Consider the following 20,272-nt stretch of genomic DNA (forward strand, 5'->3'; position numbering starts at 1 on the left):
GATGATATCAGCTTGTTTACTCACTCGATTTCGACCTTACACTCCTCTGTTGACTGCTGTGATGATGAAGAAAGAACCAGGGCCTGGACGCATATGATCGACATTCTGCCTGCTTTCCCATTAAATCAATAAACAACCCATAAAATTTGAAAGAATTAGAAAAACTGAATACAAATAATTGAATCTAACCAGGCTGTACCTGCTGCTGTTGTAGGATCGTTTACCGACCCGAACGAGTCGTTCAAAGGTTTACTCTTGCAATTCAGATGCGGAATAATAAGAAAAGCAAGTAGATATAGCTTGTTCTTCGGATCGTTTGCTGACCCGAACGAGTCGTTCAGAGGTTTACTCTTGCAATTCAGATGCGGAATAATAAGAAAAGCAAGTAGATATAGCTTGTTCTTCCTCCTAACTGTCTTTTGTATTGATTAGAAACAATTTACAGCTCGATCGTCACACCGGCAGAGCTTCGGCGTGGAATACAATGACTCGATTACTAAGGATCGCTTATGAACAACTATATATAGGCTTCTGGAACCGCTCATGTGGACATGTGACACATGAGCGGTCCAGGTTAGTCCACATAAGCGGTCCATATGACATAAAAGCGGTCCTAACCCTCTATGACCATATAAGCGATCCACACACATAAAATCTATACAATCTCCTGTTTTCTCGTATAACGTGCCCTATACTATACAATACAATACAATGTAAGACCTGAACCTAGACACCTAGACGGAATCAACAGATGTAGTGCACCAACAGACTCCCCCTCAGATGTTGATGGAGTCGCCAACACACCTTGACTGTAAACTTGTGTCTTCTCATCTGCAGTCTAGATCAGTCTCTGGGCTTTCTCTATCTCTCTATCTTCAGACTCCCCCTCTCGATTTACTGGCATTCTTTTGTTCTTCAGTAACATCTTCAGGATCTTTGTCTGGCAATAAACTCCTCTAATTTTCTTGATCAGATCTCTTGATTCCTTAAGTTCATCAGCATCATCAGTTTGACATGAACTTCAGAATCAGAATCTGATCTTCACAGACTTTTAGAATCGAATATCCTGGCTCTATCAAAAATCTTTAGCATTAATTTCTGAGATCGAAACCTGGCTACCTGCACAATCTTACCCAGAAATAAATTTTCTAATTTTATCACATATCAGATACCTCTTCACCAACATATGACTCCCCTCAAAACAATCTATGATGAACCACTTGAAGAAGGTTAGATTTAACAATTAGATTTACACAAACACTCCCCCTCAAATATTGCTCATCATGTTTAGCATTTGGAATTTTGAAAAACAGTTTTCCAACATCAGTTGTCGAAAATCTTTTTGACTTTTAAAAAAATTTATGCTAAAACATCCAAAAATATTTTTGGATTTTCTGAGAGATATATCTTGACACTACTAGAAAATAAAAACAGAAATAAACTATTTACATACAATATTTTTGTGAGTTCGTGCAAGAGGATCAAATCAGTTAATGAGACAAATCACCAACACCGTTAAGCTTGATTTCATTATAAGCTTTAAACAATTTACCTAGATTGTTAGTATGTTTGTCCTCTTAAATTCTCAAAACAAATTTCAATCGATTCGAGATACGATATTGATGTTTTAGAGACTTAAACTTAATTGTGTATCACTCCACTAGAATATACTCCTGTATCCAGATCCCAAATATTCAGTCTTACAGGTGAGTATACCACAGCTGATATCTGTAAAGAGGTTAGGTGCGAAACCGTGAGAGCTCAGGTCAGAACTTCCGTTCAGCAGAGAGATGACGGCTCGACTTTTGGTGGGTCCCCTTTAGAGGATCTTTTTGCATTTCAACAGCAACGACTATCAATTTTATTGTTTCATCAGCATGCTGAGGGCGATGCTTTTTCAAGCATTTGCAGAAAGTATTATCCGGGGACTAGGTCAGAACTTCCATTCAGCAGAAGTCCCGGGATAATACCCCAGATATCAGTGAGTATAAAGACCTAGTATCTCAGAATATGGGACCTTTCAAACAAGATTTCGGGGGTTACCCATATATTCAAGAATAGTTACCCACGAATTAAGCAAGTTTGAATTTAGGTTTATATCTCGTTTCAATTTACTAAATGTGCGAAAATCTACTGACACATCCGCAGTAAGATTGTTTAACACTTTTTAACTTTACATTTCTTTAGCGTGCCGTGATAGTCCACTGATGTACTATCATTTCCTCTTTTTCGCAACAAAACTCATTTTTTAATTTTATCATGTTTTTGGCTTTTTCAAATTTTCAAATGTTTTTGGATTTTCTGAAATTTCCCTACTCCCCCTAAAATGCAAACACATTTTAAAGAAAAATTTGAAAACTTCAAGACTCTTGACCTACTAGAAACATAAAATGCAAAAACAAACTATACAGAAACTTGACAACTGACACTGAATCACATCAAATCGCCATTCACTATGCATAAACAATCTGAACTCCCCCTTTCACAAATCATTTTCTCATTTAGATTTCAAAACACTTAAGTTTGTTTTAATCAAAATGATTTTTCCGGAAAATGAATTTGTGTTGATAACAACCACTTGTAGGAGTATCAATTTTAAGAACGGGGATGTGGTTCATCATCTTGTCTATATTTTGCCATGAATAGTAAATCAAGTACAATTTAATGTCCCTGATTTACCATTTGCATTTAATAGCCTCCTGTACCACTTGTAAATGTAATTAATTCAACGTATCCAAGCATCTCAAGATTTAACCACAATTACCACTTGTGGGATCAAGATTACCACTTGTAGAAACCCAAACATTACCAATTGTAGGAATGTTACGTCTACATCACCATTTTACCAATCAAAATGCCGATTCCTGCTTCGCAATTACCCACCTGGAAGCTCCGGCGTAGTCCTTTCACCTGTAAAAAAAACATCCAAACATTAATCACAATCATTCAAACAAACATATCATAAACTAGAATGATGCCGATTCCTGATCCACGATATAAACTTGGGATCTCCGGCATAGTCCTTTGACTATTCTGGGAAACAAACTTCCCTCCAAGTCTTTTCAGACTTGAGGACTTTCAACTCTTCAGCTGTAGGGTTGTATGTCGCCTTTTTAGTTGCGTAAAAGTCTTTTACCCCTTTAGCTTTTCCACTCAACATTTTCCCAAATATCTTCTTAACATTCCCGTTGAATGTTTTCTCGACATCAAATTCTTTTTCATCATCATAAAATTGATTTGAAATTTCAATTTTTCCAATTTTCTTTTTAACCTCCTCAAACTTCAATGATGGAAGAGATCATCATTTTCTGAAATTTTCTCCACAACTTGTGGCTCTTCTGGCTTTGTGGAACCAGGTTCATCGCCGACTTTTTCTTCTACCTTTTTAGCAACCCACACTTGGTTGTCATTTCCTTGTCTTTTGTAAAATTTTGTCTTTTTCTTTGAACATTCTCCAACTTCATTTTTCGAATTTTTAAAAATTTTGGATTTCTCAGATTTTTCTACAACTTTGTCTTTCATCTTCTGAGAAGCTCCCTGTTTTGCTTTGATATCTTTCGAACAATCTGATGCAATGTGACCAGCTTCATTGCATTTCAAACAGGTTTGAGTATTTCTTGGATGAAATACTCCAGTTCCATTCTTTCTCTTCTCAGCAAGAAACTCTTTATTAGTTTGTCTCCAAAATGGTTTCTGCTGTTCATCTTCCGAGCTTCCACCTGTCACAAATTCAGTGTTTGATTTAAAATTTTTCTCATTTTTGTAATTTTCTGATGGAACAAAACCTAAACCTTTCTTTTTGTAGCTATGATTTTGGTTAGGTTTCTTTGGAAAACCAGGACCAGAATTGTAACCTTTTTTCTTGTTTAGACGTTGTTGAACTCTGGAAGTATATTTTTTAGGTTTATCAAAATTTTTTAACACTTTTAATTCATGAATATTAACCTCTATTAGTTTAAAAGTTTTGTTGATTAATTCCGTTTTGATACTCATTATCGGAAACTCTTTGTTGTAATATAATTTGTCAGAACCATTCAAAGTATAAACAACTTCGAATGTTTCATCGTTCAAATCTGCCTTTGATAACAAAAATTCTTTACTATAAGACCGTTTAACCGATGAATTTTGACTGTTGACTAACGACTTTGGCTTTTCAGACTCAGATTTCGACTCTGTCTCCTCATCAGTATCCAACACCTGATCGACCACCTTTTTTATTATTTCAGACTCATGATCAGTATCGGATGAGGTAAACGTCACATCAATGTTTTCTGGTAAGATGTCATTTGTGTCGGTTTTAAGCTTTATATTGACTGCTTTTGCAAGTTGCTCCTCATTTGGTTTCCTAGGTGAATACCCATCCCAAATTGGAGGCGGACACTTGTTATAGCTAACAGTTGTTTTCTTACCACAGTCTTTCTTTTCTTTTGGTTTCTCGTCTTGAAAAGCTTCCATACCTGCAACAGTTGGGTAAACACGATCAATAACATAATCAGAGGTAGAATAGCTCAACAATAACCTCCTAATCCTCTCATTTTCAATCTTTTCAGTTTCCAACTCTTGCTTCCATTTTGCACTTTCTTCAATGTAGAAATTTATAGCTTTTTGATTCGACATTAAAGTTGCATTCATCATAGTCAGCGCCTGTTCTCTTTCTGTGTTTGTCTTTTGGAGACCAGTTACTGTTTTGTTCAACACGTCGTATGATTCCTTCACATAATTGAGATTGAACAATAACTGCTCTTTCTTTTTCTCATACTCAGCTATGATGTCATCTTTGGCTGCACAATCCTTGCAGGCTTCCAGACACTTCTCACATGGCTTGACGACTTCAACAATTTTTCAACTTCGACTGTTTCTACTTCTTTCACAACCTCACCAATCTTCTCAACAACATTTTCAGCATCCTGAACATCATTTTCAGATCAGATTGTTGTTCTTTAGCAGCTTGTTTCTCTTTTAGTTTCTCCATTTTTTCTGCAAAATAAAAATGAAAACTTTCAGGAGACATATGAGATTTTGCTATATTTATATGTTTCTCTTCCTCATCATCACTGCTGCTGTGATCAGGTGATTGATCAAAATGTACAGACTTATCAGAATCACCATCTGATACATCAGAATCCGATGGTGTTTTGTCAAATACAACATCCTGTTCTTGCACAGTTTCATCTTGTACAATTTCATCTGAACTATCTGAAACATCTCCAGAGTTTTCTGAAAGTTTATCAGTACTATCTAAACTTTCATCAGATGATACAGACTTTTCATCTTCAATTCTCACATTCTCTCCAATTGATCTCATCCAAGTAGCAAACAAATTTGGCTCTCGGACGATCTTGGCAATGAAAGCTTTAAAACCTCCCTTTTCATCCACAAACATATCCCAACTAAAACCATCTGGTAGTTTCTCATCATCTTGATCGATAATACGTTCTGCTGAAGCTTCAGATGATATGTAATCACTCCAGCTGAAATCTACCAAACATGCTCTCTTGGGATCTTCAATCTTTCTTCCGTGAGCTGTCTGAGGTTCCTGGGATTGACCAACTTGTTGATAGATAGCTTTGCGGTAGTAATCATCTTTCCCGAATGGATTCTGTGCTCCGCTAGCTTCTCTTCCTTTGCACTCCCGCTTGAAATGGCCCTTCTCCCTGCATCGAAAACAAGTAACTTTAGATTTATCAAAACCTAAAGTAGAAACATGTGCATCAAGAAAGTCATTTCTCCCGGTAATAGTTTTGAATTTCTCAGCCCGACGAAGAACACTCGCAAGACACCATTTGATATCCATAAGTTCCATTTCCTCGGCGTCTATTTGATCGTAATCCTCTTTGGTAAGCATAGGATTTCCGATCCGACCAGCAACAAGACCTTCATAAGATAACAAAACTGAACCCAGAAGTGCCATGTGGTCTTTAGCAGTGTCTTCAGAGAAGCTTTGACCTTCTGGAAGGTTGAGAGCTATGTTGCACTGAATCACATATCCGTTTCCAGTTTTTGTACTTTGAGACTGAAAACTTGTATTAGTCTCTTTCGGATTCACACTCGGAAACGATGAAAACCCGCTGCTACTTTTGTTCGAACCCTGATCAGCTTTCTCAGATGAATCACCAGCACTGAAAGCGGTTTGAATTTTCGGACATCTTTCAGCTTCAGAAACTGGAATACTACCTTTATAGTACATTTTAACATCTTGTTGACCACTAGGATTATTCATCCTCGCGATCTTTTGCTGCTCAAGATCCTGACTCTCAATTTTCTCAATAAACTGACCAATTGTAAGTTTGTCATAAACACCCGTGTTTTTCAGTATCATCAAATACGTTCCCCACTCTTTCTGAGGTAACGCGTCAGCCAATTTATCAACCCATTCCTCACGACCTTTTTCAACTCCCAACATCGATAACAATCGCACTAAGTGGCAGTATCTCTCAATTAGCTTTTTAGTATCCTCTCCCGGCAAACTGCTAAACAAATCAAATTCCTTTTTAAGCAATGCCTTCTTGCTTTTGATCATACTTTCACTACCCTCGAATTTAACCTTAAGAGCGTCCCAAATCGATTTTGCAGTTTTGTCATGTTGTAGCAGAATGAATATATCTTCTTTAATCGCCTGCTGTAACAGACTGATCATCATTTTCTCTGCTCTATACATTGCACGTTCTTGTTCTGAGAATTCAGATACTGTTTAATGACTTGCAACTCTGTTCTAGGCAATGTGTACTTTTCCAATATGCATTCCCACGATCTGAGATGATTTGCCTGAACCCAGTTTTCAAAACGATCCTTCCACCCGTAGTATTCTTCAATACTCATCAGTTTCGGGGGTTTCTGGGTGGTTCCCGTCTCGTTTTCAAGATTCATGGCTTGAGCAATCGCGGCTGGTGATGATGATGTAGCAAAGGCGTTGTAAAACTCAGAATTCATGATGACTTAGCACGATTTTCAAGACAGCTGACAGAAAAGCGGTTCAACAGTGAACAGAAAAGCGATCCAAAACGATTCTTTGGAGAGGTCCAGAAATTAATCTAAGAGCGATTCAAAACTTTCTTTTCGAGCGATCCAAGAATGAACTAAGAGCGGTCCAAAGATGTTCACTTTAGCGGTTCAAACACAAATTTTAGAGCGGTTCAGAATCCGAATTTCGAGCGGTCCAGGTTTTGTCTTACGGGTGGTCCAAGAATGCACTATGAGCGATCCAGAAATAGGTTTTGGAGCGATCCAGATGCCAAACTGTATGAATGAGCGGTCCAAACCAATGATCTAAGGGCGGTTCATGATGATGTCACTACGAGCGGTCCACATTTCGAACAAGTTTTTATCTGTTTTTAAACTGAATTTTGGTCTGAAACTTCCAAGGGTTTGTCTCGGTACTATAATGCACAGTTTGTGAGCTTTTGAATGAATTTCAACCGTGAAATCTCTCTGAATCAGAAAAAGAAGGTGTAGAAGTAAGAAAAAAAAACAGTGAAATCCGGCTATAATCTGCAGAAAACCTCCTCCCAAGCTCTGATACCACTTGTAGGATCGTTTGCTGACCCGAACGAGTCGTTCAGAGGTTTACTCTTGCAATTCAGATGCGGAATAATAAGAAAAGCAAGTAGATATAGCTTGTTCTTCCTCCTAACTGTCTTTTGTATTGATTAGAAACAATTTACAGCTCGATCGTCACACCGGCGGAGCTTCGGCGTGGAATACAATGACTCGATTACTAAGGATCGCTTATGCACAACTATATATAGGCTTCTGGAACCGCTCTTGTGGACATGTGACACATGAGCGGTCCAGGTTAGTCCACATAAGCGGTCCATATGACATAAAAGCGGTCCTAACCCTCTATGACCATATAAGCGATCCACACACATAAAATCTATACAATCTCCTGTTTTCTCGTATAACGTGCCCTATACTATACAATACAATGTAAGACCTGAACCTAGACACCTAGACGGACTCAACAGATGTAGTGCACCAACAGCTGTTCGTGATCGGAGCCGGCGTCGGAGTGCGAAGAGGGTGGTCAAAGGTGGAAGTGTGCGAAACCAGCGACGGTTGTTGGACCGGATTTATGCAGATCGCTGATTGTCGGCGGACCGGATGTTCTCCTCTGCTTGTCGGCGATTTTGATCTTGATTTGTGAGAGAGAAAGATATGTGTTGGATTTGAAACCTAAATGTGGATATAAACGTGATTTATGCAATCAAATTAATATAGAAATTACACAAATACCCTTGTTCCCTTAATTAATTAGTAACAAATAACCAAATAATTACCATCATGCCATTAACTTAAAATCTCAAGATCAAAAAAAGCAAGGGCCAAGATCAGTTCACGCTGGAGAAATTGTTCACGTTTGAACCTAATCCTATATATATATATATATATATATATATTTTAAGTCATAAGAAAACCGAACGTTGTTACTAAAAGAAAGGGGTAAAATAAAAGGTTTAGGTGGGTAAAAAGAGTGATTGTTTTGGGTTAAGAAATGAAAAGGTTTAGGCTCAAAGGGGTTAACTAGGGGGATTTTGGGTGGTGGTAAAAAAAATGAAAAATAATGGTGTAGAAAGAAAAAGGGTTAGTCCTAATGCCTCCATCATTTACTTACTCGGGTTTAAGTTGGTAAGGACCGGGAATGTATTGTCGTGGCAAGTTCTAGAGTCGTACGAACCAAGCGGCTATTCACACAAGAAACGAAAAATGAGCATTTAGTGTAAATATATGTATTTGTATGCTCGATAAAGGCTCAAAACTCGCTTTTGTGGGAAAGGGTTTTTTATGTGATCAAGTATATATAATCAAATTTTAACTAAGCTTGTCATGCCGTTTCATAATTTTCTTATATTGGTTCTTTTTATCACGATGCTATCGGTTGTAAACTTGTAAAAATATAACCTTGTTAGAACTTGAATTCCCAACTTAAACTTGGATAAGTAAAAAGAAAATGAAAGTTTTTGAAAAAACTTTGGGGTGGTTAGCGGTTCCAGTAGAGTTTTGTGTAAGGCTTGTTATTAGGACTTGCAAGATTCAAGGTTTTAGCATCCCCCCCCCCACACTTAAATTTCACATTGTCCTCAATGTGTCCCAAAAATAAGTTTTTAGGTTGATTAAATGTGTAAAAAGAAAAATTTTATGTTACTGACATCCTGGACACGACCCCGTGGTGACCGGGCACGGCCCCGTGTTCAGGTGCCAGTGACAAATTAATAAAGAGAAACAGAAGCCTGGACATGGGGGCGTGTTCAGTGAAAACGGCCCGTGTCCAGTTACCTGAACTGGGCGAATTCTGCAGATTGTGCAGCACGAGGCCGTGTTGGGCGGACACGGCCCGTGCTGAACCTACTGTAATGAAGAAATTGTTGTCGGATGGCCCTGTTTTCGTGCATGGGGTGATGTTTCTCAATTCCCTTGTTATCCTTCACAATCCCGAGTGTGTTTTATTCCTGCAAATTAGAATTAAACTAAAAGATTAAACTAAACTAAGGATAGTTCCGCGGAATGCCTCCGTGGTGCGCCACGTTTATAAGGGTCCTTGGCTAGACCCAAAGTGAGGTTATATGGTTTCCGAGCGGGATGTTTTGCATCCCATGTTGCATCGTCGGAGAGCATCATCCAAACTCGAATCAATAACCTTCATGTAATTGACCGGGTTATCGTCCTCTACTCTCTTCCCAACCCCAAACTTCACTTCCTTATCCCCATACCTCAAAGTGAGTGTTCCGTCATTCATGTTTACCACTGCCTGCGCGGTGGCTAGAAATGGCCTCCCTAGTATGAGGGGGACTTCGGTGTCTTCTTCCATATCTAGTATGACAAAGTCGGCCGGGTAGACGAAATTGTCGACTTTGACTAATAGATTCTCAGCGACACCTTGCGGGTATTTGACGGATCTGTCGGCAAGTTGTATACTCATCTTGGTAGGGCTCATTTTTCCTAGGCCGAGTCGTTTGAACATTGATGCGGGCATGAGGTTAATGCTAGCCCCAAGGTCGGCTAGTGCATTACGAATAGGGGATTCCCCGATCGAGCAAGGAATAGTGAAGCTTCCGGGATCAATCTTCTTTTGTGGGAGTTTGTTGAGTACGAGGGTGGAGCATTCTTCTCCTAGGTTAACTAATTGCAATGATTTAATTTTTCTTTTATGAGTGTGGAAGTCCCTCATGAATTTTGAGTATTTAGGCATTTGAGTTGGGACTTCGATAAAAGGAATATTAACATGCAATTGTTTTAGTAGACTTTCGAATTTTGCGAATTGCTCATTGGTCTTTTGACGAATTAACCTACCGGGGTATGGAACCGGAGGAGCCTTGGTAGGCTCTTGAAGTAGAGGAGAAGCCTTCTTTTGTTGGGGCGATGTTGTGCTTTCCTCAGTTGGTGTTGGCGAAACTTCTTCGGGACCAACGGTACGATTTCTTAATGTTATGAGATGGACTTGTGCTTTTGGGTTTGTTTCGGTATTACTTGGTAATGCGCCTTGTGGTCTCTCGGAGAAATATTGAGCTAGTTGATTTATTTGTTTTTCAATGTTTTGTATACTAGCTTGTTGATTTCTAAAATTCGATTCCAATTGTTGAAATCGATCCGAGTTTTTCTTTTCAGTGTCGGAGATGAGGTGAGATACGGTATCTTCAAGCCTTTCTCGTCCACCTTGTTGTTGAGGGAAATTTTGTGACTCATTTCTTGGTTGTTGAAAGTTTGTTCATTGGTTTAGGCTTTGTTGGTTACTACTATTGCCGGGTTCTCTCCAGCCAAGGTTAGGGTGGTTACGCCATCCTTGGTTGTAGGTACCCGTTGGAGGACCCGACGGCCTAGGTCTATTATCAATGTAATTTACCGACTCTGATTGATCATCTGTTTCTTTCATACAACTCCAATTTTCATGTGGCCCACCACACCCCTCACAAGCCATGACCGAGACCGTTTTTGTCATTTCTAACTTTTTAATTTTTGAAGAAAGGGCTTCGATTTGGGCTTGTAAAGAAGTGCTTTCATCGACCTTATGGGCGCCCAGGGTAATAGATTTATTGCCTCGGGGAGTGTGCCACTGAAAATTGGTTTGAGCAATTTCCTCGATTTGATTGTATATTTCGTGTGGGCGGCGATTACCCAAAAGTCCCCCGGAGCTAGAGTCAAGTGTTTGTCTCGTGTGTGACAACAACCCATTATAGAAAGTGGATACTTGTTGCCATACCGCTAGACCGTGATGAGGACACTTTCGCAATAGCTCGTTGAACCTTTCCCAAGTTTCATATAAGGATTCCCCATCCTCTTGTGAATATGTATTAATTTCAGTCATTAATTTAGCCGTTTTAGCGGGAGGGAAATACTTATATAGAAATTTTTGGGCTAGTTCATCCCAGGTGTTTACCGAACCAACTGGGAGGGCGTTGAGCCAAGCTTTTGCTCGGTCTTTTAGTGAAAATGGAAACATTCGAAGGCGGATGGCGTCATTTGATGCTCCATTGATCCGAAAGGTATCACATATTTCTAAGAAATTAGTAATATGTAGATGGGGATCCTCGTCCGCAAGCCCATGGAAGGTTGCGGAGTTTTGAAGCATTTGTATCAAATGTGGCCGAAGTTTGAAGTTGTTGGCTTCAACATTCGGTGCATTGATAGCGACGCCGAGATTACCCACGGTGGGTCGTAGGTAATCCATGAGGGTACGTTGGTCCGCCATTGGAAGTGGGTTCCCCGGAACCTTCTCTTGGTTTTTAGCTTTAAGTCTTTTTCTGAGAAAGCGTTCGGGTTCTTCTAGGGGTTCTTTTATGTCTTTACTAGAACTGGAGCTCATACACTATGTAGAAGGTTCAGATGTGGCGTCCGGTTCCAAGTCCTACAATAAAAACAGAAAAGAATGTTGGTCAGGAGATTCACCACGGCCCCGTGCTCAGTGAACACGGCCCATGGTCGGAGATACAGCGATTGTTTTCCGGACCCCTGTTACTGGAAAGTTGGACACGACCCTGTGTTGCACCGACACGGCCCCGTGCTCAGCCTTCTGTAACTTGGAAAATAAAAAAACTGCCAGTGACACTGCTGGGCACGGCCCGTGTCCGACCAGGCACGGCCCGTGCTGAGCTCTGCAGAAGCTGAAAATCTAAGAAAAATCTAAAAAAATAAAAAGAAAATAAAAAAATGATTAGGCCATTGATTCCTAACTTTCTTAAAATCCTTGTGTCCCCTGCAACGGCGCCAAAAACTTGATGTGCGTGAAGTGTGTTATATTTTAGGTATATATTTTAAGCCCTTTTTACACTTTTTAGCCAAGTTTTAAATTTATAAAACACGATATTTACTAACACTAAACACACATATGGGCAAGTGCACCCATCGTGGACGTAGTATAGTGTTGGTAAGATACCGAGGTCGTCCAAGGACACAAGAGCTTTTAGTTCCGGTTTATCCTCAACGTCTAATCAAATCAAAATGTTAGAAAAATGTTTTTAAACTAAGAAAATAAAACTAACTAAAATGCTGAAAAGTAAAATAAAAATAAAAACAGATAGACAAGATGAATCACTTGGATCCGACTCGTGTGTAGTGTAACCTTTGATTATTTTCGCACTTGTTTAAGAGATTATCTTAGTTATTGTAGTAGGGCCCTCTTTTGAAGGTGACGTTACCCTCAACCCAGTAGTTTGAGTCAGCAAGGATACAATCCTAAAGGGTCGGATTATTGAAAGATAATTAATTAAGTTATTAATGCATAATGTGGTAGGCCCCTATTTTGAAGGCGACGTTACCCTCAGCTAAGTAGTCTGAGTTAGCAGGGATGCAGTCCTAAGTAGCTGGGTTAAAGTTTTAATAGTAGTTTAACTTATGAGGGGATCAAAGAGTTTGGACCCCCGCCATCCAATACCTTTGGGTATTGAAGGAGGTCCTACTAAATTTGACCCAGGTCCTTTGCAGGATCTATACACTGAACAATGGCAAGACTCTTACCAAGCCGTTCCCTTAACCCCCGACCAGGTAGCAAACATACCTCCATATAGACCGTGGAGATATGAATGGTGAAAATCTTTTATTTTATATAGACAGTAAAATAATGCCAAGACACCACGGACAAACGATAAGGAAGAATCACCTTCAACATAAGAAACTAGTAATTAAAGTCATTAATACAAAACCAATTAAAAAGTACAAAAGATTAAAAATAAAAAGTATTACACTAAACACTTGTCTTCACCAAGTGATGTAAGAGACTTAGGCAAACATGGCCTTTGATTGTCAAGAACTCTTACAGTCAATCTTGGATCCCGAGACGACTCACACACTCTATGATGGACAATGGAGGATGGTGGTGGATGATGGTGTAGTGATGGTGGTGGGTGGTGGGTGAAGTGTGAGAGAGGTGGTGTGCCAAGGGATGAGTTGCAAGAGCTCCAAACACTCCTATTTATAGGCTGAACAGAAGCTCGGGCACGGCCCCGTGTCCGCTGGGCACGGCCCCGTGTCCATCCGCGTCTCTCTCTTCATTAATTGCAATTCGCAATTTCAATAAATGCGCCTGCAGGAAGCTGACCACGGCCCCGTGGTGGGCAACAGAAGCTTCTATGACTTTGTCTTTTCTGCTGACACTTGGGCACGACCCCGTGCTCACTGAGCACGGGGCGTGTTCAGTCTTCTGTCTTCTTTGTTTTGCTTGGGAAGATGCTGTCGGGAGGTCGGGCATGCCACTTTTGTTCCTTTTCTTGTATTTATGTTAGATTTAGCTGTCTCTTTGCTTCTTTTGTTCATTTGAGCTCATTTAATCATGAAAATACAAAAGGAAGACAAAAGCACACTTTTTCCAACATTAGTACTAAAAAAGGGTTAGTTTTATGCCACAATTGATGTAATTTATAAGTTGCATTTTGTGCACATCATATATCAGGTAAAAGGATGGATCTTGGACGCAGGCATCGTAACTAGAAGTTTAGATGTCATCCACTTTTGTTGGTTGTAACCTAGTCGAAGGTTGTGTTTTAAAAACTTGAATAAACAATGTTTGTAATACTTAAATTTGATGAATGGATGAACATCGTTTTGAATCATGTAGTTGTTTATTACGATTGAATGCAATGATATTAAACCAGTCATACATCATACGCTTCCGCAAAAGACAGGGTGTGACAGTTTGGTATCAGAGCTTCGATTGTAGTGAACTAGGATTCCTTCTCGAGTCTAGACTACAATCACTAAGGTTCTCTTACGAAAATATTTTACAAAAAGGTTTTCATTGCATTCTCGTAAGCGTCAAGATCCACGAGTCAAACATTTTTCAAAAAGAGACAAGGCAAGGACATTAGTAGGGAATACCCTCAAGATAAGGTGCCAACTAATATGACACCTAAATGGAAGAAAAATTTAAATACACTCTTGGTGAGAACGAGTACCAAGTAGTGTTTTTGTCGTAAATCGACAACTAGAAAAATGACCCCCCCCCCCAAACGAGAGTTATATGAAACATGATGCATCGAAATGCCTGTATATGCTAAGTAACATATTTGTTTATCGATACATACGTACGAATAAGTGTACAGAATAAATATTGACGTAAATACATACAAATAAGTGTACAGAATGATTATTGACGTGAATAAGATACTTTCGACTCCGACTCCTACTACTGTACGTAACTCGCACGATGAAGCTATCGACCTCGCGTTCATTGCAAAGCTCATAGCTAGAGTAATTACCAAACAAGATTCTGAGCTTGCTTCCGTAGGAGATGGCTGCTCTTCCCTCTCGATCGAGAAGGTACCTGACTACGGTGATGATGACGAGGCAGAGGAGGCAACCTTGAACGAATTCTTAATCAACGGGACGAGATCCATGCGGCTTATGTGAAGCAAGACTGGCGACATACTTGACCAGAAAAGGAAGATGAAGTATTCATCTTGAAGGTGCCCCTCCAACTACTAGGAATTCTCTTTATTCCTATTTAATTTAATCATCGTGCCTATTCGCGCGTAACGATAACGAGTGTTAGCGCGTAGACCACCGCAATGGTCCTTTCCATGACAGAGGTATAAGGACAGTAGTGTCCCTTCCTTGATTGATCATTTGCTTGGACGAGAGAAAATTTGGGGTAACTGTGCAAGACAATTTATTATTACGGGGGCCCACGTAATAACGACTTGTAGTGCATGGAAATCCCGGTGGACTCTGCGAGCCAAGCTAACGATCACTGCAAAAAATAAACTCTAGGTGTTCACACCTTCAAATGGTAGAACAATACCTAGATCAGTGTTTTAGCACTTTGTAAAGTAGGAAAACCTGTCTTGCCTACTTCCTGTCTACCCGTGTCCAAGACATTTGAGAAACGATATTTAAGCAAGAGAAGAGGAGTAACATTCAGAAAGATTCAGTGACGTTTCACCCTACCACATCATGAAACTTGTACGACCCAGGGTGATGTAGCCTCGAATACATTATTACAAACAATAATCCAAGTCACCAAACCTATGTGAAGGCTCAGTAATTGTTTCCTCGCTCATACAATGATAATTATATATATACATGTGATATTGGGTGATTACATGATGGCTTATGGTGCTATGTACCTCATAGACAATTATGGAATGATTGTCTAACCTACTTCATAACTTTTGACAGAAAAAGAATGCCGCCCAGACGAGACACAAACACCAGTACGTTACCAAGAACAGAAGCTGAACTTCAAGAACGCATCTCTCAGGCAATTTCACGACATGAAGCCCTCCGCTCTCAACACAGCAGTGGCACTACCGAAAATAACCCTTCAACTGGCTGCACCTATAAACAATTCCTGGACTGCAAGCCACTGAATTTTGATGGCACAGGAGGTGCCATAGCATTTGTCCGTTGGGCTGAAAAGACTGACTCCGTACTAAGAATTAGTAACTGTTCACCCCAGCAGAGGGTTACCTTTATCTCAGGGTTGTTTTTAGATGGCGCACTCTCCTGGTGGAACCTTCAGGTTCAGACCCTTGGTACAGATGTTGCTTATGCACTGAGCTGGGACGAGCTCAAGGAAATGATGGAAAAGAAATACTGTTCTAGGGCTGAAATCCAGAAGCTTGAGGTGGAGTTCTGGAATTTGAAAATGGACGGACCGAAGATTCCTGAATATGTCCAGCGATTTCACAACTTGTCTAGAGTCGTCCCCTACTTAGTCAAACCGGAATTCAAAAGGATTGAACGATTCATTTGGGGACTTGCACCTCAAATTAGGAGCTTGGTTACTACCTCAAGGCCTCCAACCATCGCAGAGGCTATCGATTTAAGCGTTACACTTACTGAAGAAGCTCTACGTGCGGGACAATTTTCAGAATCTGAGGATAACAAGAAAGAGACTCATGTGGAGTCATCAGGCAATAAGAAAAGGAAGTCTTCGAACCTAAAGGTGGGCACACAAGTCGGCTATGGAAGCTCTAAAGCAAACAAAAGAAAGAAAGTGAAACCGTCGCATGGCAGGAAAACTGATGGAGCCACAAATAAGGCCGGTGGTAAAATTTACACGGGGACTAAGCCGAGGTGCGGGGAAAGCAATTTTCACCATGAAGGTCGATGTCTGAGGCCTAACTACGGGAAGTGTGGAAAAGAAGGGCACGACAAGGACGCCTGTTGGGAGAAGGACCCAGATGGAAGAAATAAGAGAATACCAGGTTGCTACAGATGTGGTGAAGCAGGGCACTATAGGAAAAATTGCCCTGGGAAGAAACAAGCAAGGAAGAGTTTTCACGATCGAAACTCGTGAAGCGTGCCAGGATCCAGATGCGGTTACGGGTACGTTCCCTATTAACCAATCCTATGCATCTATTTTTAATTAATACTGGCATCAACTTTAACCTTGCATGCTTAGAACTTAAGAAACTGCTTGGCCTAGTTTCGAGTAAAATAGACGTCCCGTATTCTTTAGAAATGGGCATATAGAAGGCTAGTTTTAGCAAACGAGGCAATTAAGGATTATATTTAGGGACTCAGAAGGCCGGAACCTTTTGTTACCACTGACGTGAGAAGTCATGATATGATAGTCAGCATGGATGGGATATCCAAGTATAAAGCCTGAGAACATCCCCGTTATGGAAGAAGTTCCAGAAGCCTTTTCTGAAGACTTGCCAGGAACGCCCCTCCGCAGTGACAAGAGGAGTTAGGATGAACCTCGTGCCGGGAACGGCACCAGTGCCAAATGACGCCTTACCAACTAGCTTCGTCCGCGAAGCATGAGCCTCCGGCATGAAGACAAGAGCTGCTAGACAAAGGAAATTAGAGACATGAAATCCTTAGTTAAGGACCCACAGAGAAAGTTGATAGTTCCATTTTACATAAAATCCAGAGAATTGAGAATCAGAATCCTTTGCCAAGGATTGATGACATGAACAGGCAAATCGCAAGGTTCTAGTTACTACTCGAATATCGACTTGCGGACAAGGTGTCCTCAACTGTGAATACAAGAAGGAAATATCCTAAAACGACCTTTAGGACTCGATTCGAGCATTACGAGTTCCTTGTCGTACCATTTGGCTTAACACATGCATCGACAATATTCATGGACCTCATGAATCGAACGTGTAAGCCATACCTGGATAAATCATGATTATACTTATTGACTACATTCTTATATGGCCAACGACCAAGGAAGGTCATGAGCAACAACTGCAAATTTACCTTGCAACTCTTAAAGAAAAGGACAATTATGTGCTATGATGACGAAAAGCGGATTTCGAATTCGTGAAGTGAGAACTTTAAGATACATGGTGGATAAGAACGAAATTCATGTCAACCATGCAACCAAGAACTAAGGAGCTAGAGTTGCAATTATGTGACGCCTCTCGACAAAGTCTCAATTGTACGTCGATGCAACGAGACTACCACATTGCATACGCGACACATTGATTAAGGAATCATAAGAAGAAACCTTGAGCTAGATACAGTAATTGCTTGCCGCAAATTTGACGTCATTACCTGAAGGAGAACGCTGCACGATCTTTACTGATCCCAAAGGGTTGCAGCACACCATTGATCATAAAAACTTGAATATTGACATAAATGGACTAAACTACTGGACGATGCAGACTGTATGAACATGATATGTGCTTGTGTGATAAACTCTGATAAAAGTTGGAACACTCACTTGCCCTTAGTGTAGTCTTCCTACAACAGTACTAATCACACCGCCGTTCAGACCGCTTCGTGTGAAGCTTCAGATGGAACATAACAAGTCGATCCCCGCCATGTTGAACGGAGACCGAAGATAAACAATCTACTAGCCCAAGTTGGACCAGGAAAAACTAGAGGCAAGATCCGTTCAGATACGTGATCATATCAAGACAGTCCGAGGAATACAGAAAGATTGTGCCGATGAGCGGCAGAAATCGTAAGAATTTGAGACGAGAATTATGGCTTAAATGAGAGCCTCGCCTAGAGAATGCATGGTGTGATTTGGAAAACGAAAAGGCTGAATCCCCGGTGTAGGGATCAGAACCATTGCTCACAAGATGAAACTTCTAGAAAAGATCCGTAGTGCTCGCGGCACATTCTATGCGTCTAAAGGAGTCTGACTCAAGGACCAGTCGTTGTTCCCACAAATAAGATTCACGTCAATGACAAACGACAAGAATTACTATAGAAACCTGTTAAGGTTTTGGACCAAGAGTCCACAATACTATAGAAACCTGTTAAGGTTACGGACCAAGAGTCCACAAGATACAGAAAAGACATGATTGATTTACTTAAGTATGATAGAATTCATAACATGACCCAGAGATACATGGGAACATGAAGACAAATTTTAAAACATAAGTGATGACATTTGATTCACAACTCCCCTGCGACCGATGGCATCGCTTGAATTTCGGGACGAAATTCTTTTAACGAGGGGAGACTGTGACAACCGTCACTTTTCCGTACATTCCGTACACTAGTTGAACAGTAATCTATACTTAAATAATTGTGCGTAGTTTACAAGACAAATGAATTTTTGATTACTGTTATATACATACATTGGCATTTCATATTCGTTGCTACATGCAACACGATATAGTGCTAATAATGCACAGTACATAACTGGCACCATTATTAGACAAACAAAAAAAAAATACTGAAGATGTTCGGTACATAGACAGACAATATTTTGAGGCCCAGTATGAGCCCGAGACCAAGTGATACACTAGTATAGTGTGTAGGGAAGTAAGGACCACAAAACTGCTTTTCTAGGTGATAGATAAAATGCCGGGAAGTGCCTAAAACACACTAAAAGTGCAGAATTCTGCAGAAAATAACCAAAATGCAGCTATTTTCAGCATTTAAACATCTAATTATAGTGCAGAAAAATGGTTTAATGGCCCAGAATACTTTCCTAAGTATCGGGAATCGAAACTGTCATAAAAGACAACATAAAGCACACTAAACGGCGATATTTAGCACTTTAACGAACCGGTAACCAACCGAACAACCGGACATTACCCGGAACACTAAAATATAACTAGAAGTATTGTTTTAATGTTACCAAGCTAGTTATGAAGCCTAAGCATCCTATTACTACTTAAAACATATAACACACTTAAAACACCAAAATTTAACACTAACTTGTAACTAGATCTTGTAACTAGCAATTGAAATCAAACTAATAACCCCCCCCCCATTTAGGACGGTTGGACATGAATCCCACTTGGGGATTTTCTTGCATAACTTGTAAGATCTTGCATGGAATATGCCAAACATAATATTCCATATGCTTTACATGTTGGACAATGATCTTTATAAAAACCTTAAGACTTTCCTTCTCTTTCATTCAACACCACAACAAACTCCATCACTCTCTCTCTTCTTCCTCAAGGCTACGACCCAAGACCCCCTCACCACCATCAATTTTTCCAATCCATTCCTTCAAGATCCAAGCATACTACAAGGTGTCTTAAGCATATTTAGGAGGCTTGGAAGCATTGGAAGAGGAAGGACCTCATCTAGGAGCTTTTATCCACTCTACTTCTTCATCATCTTCAGACTTGTTCTTCCCTAGCCATAGTGCTAGTAGTAAGTTCCATTGATCTTGTTTTTACTCACAATTTTAGTGGTTAAAGTATGAAGTAACTTGGTAAACTAAAGAATCTCAAGAAAACATAAAGATGAACATTATCATAAAGCTCTAAAGCATGAAGATCAAGTTGTTCTAGTGTGTGTATTGAACTTGTTTGTTGATTTCTTGTGTGTATAGTGTAGATCACCATATGAAGCTTGCTAGGTGATGATTAAACACATGATCTAGCAAGTGTAAGGATAGATCTTGAGAAATTTGTAAAGA

The 20,272-nt window shown here is 40.0% G+C and overlaps 1 non-coding gene across 1 annotated transcript; it reads left to right on the forward strand.

Moving 5' to 3' along the window:
• Nucleotides 1–11,198: 11,198 nt before the first annotated feature.
• LOC118481465 lies at nt 11,199–11,305 on the forward strand. Its single transcript, XR_004865674.1, has one exon. It is a non-coding gene; the product is annotated as a small nucleolar RNA R71 (small nucleolar RNA).
• The last annotated feature ends 8,967 nt before the right edge of the window (nt 11,306–20,272 follow it).

The sequence above is a fragment of the Helianthus annuus genome, chromosome 8 (assembly GCF_002127325.2).
Source record: "Helianthus annuus cultivar XRQ/B chromosome 8, HanXRQr2.0-SUNRISE, whole genome shotgun sequence".
Taxonomy (NCBI): domain Eukaryota; kingdom Viridiplantae; phylum Streptophyta; class Magnoliopsida; order Asterales; family Asteraceae; genus Helianthus; species Helianthus annuus.